Raw genomic sequence first — 276 nt, forward strand, 5'->3', positions numbered from 1 at the left:
CTTGGGAAGGCGGGTAAAAGCGCGCGCCGTTCGGAGAGAAGGGGGTGCCCAAAGCAGTTGGATTTCAACCGCTTTGGGGCCCTCACCCCAAAGCGCGGAGAACCGGGGCCCGGAGGCCGGCAGACCCCTCCTGTCCGCCCCACGCACCGAGCCTGAGGGGCGGGCATCGACGGCCGGGCGCCTCGGGCCTCTCCTCTGGAGGCCCCTGTTTCCGAAAAGCTGGTTTCTGAAATCGTGCGCAGACTCGCTTGGGAAGGCGGGTAAAAGCGCGCGCCT

Source organism: Chaetodon auriga, chromosome 23 (assembly GCF_051107435.1).
Source record: "Chaetodon auriga isolate fChaAug3 chromosome 23, fChaAug3.hap1, whole genome shotgun sequence".
Classification (NCBI taxonomy): domain Eukaryota; kingdom Metazoa; phylum Chordata; class Actinopteri; order Chaetodontiformes; family Chaetodontidae; genus Chaetodon; species Chaetodon auriga.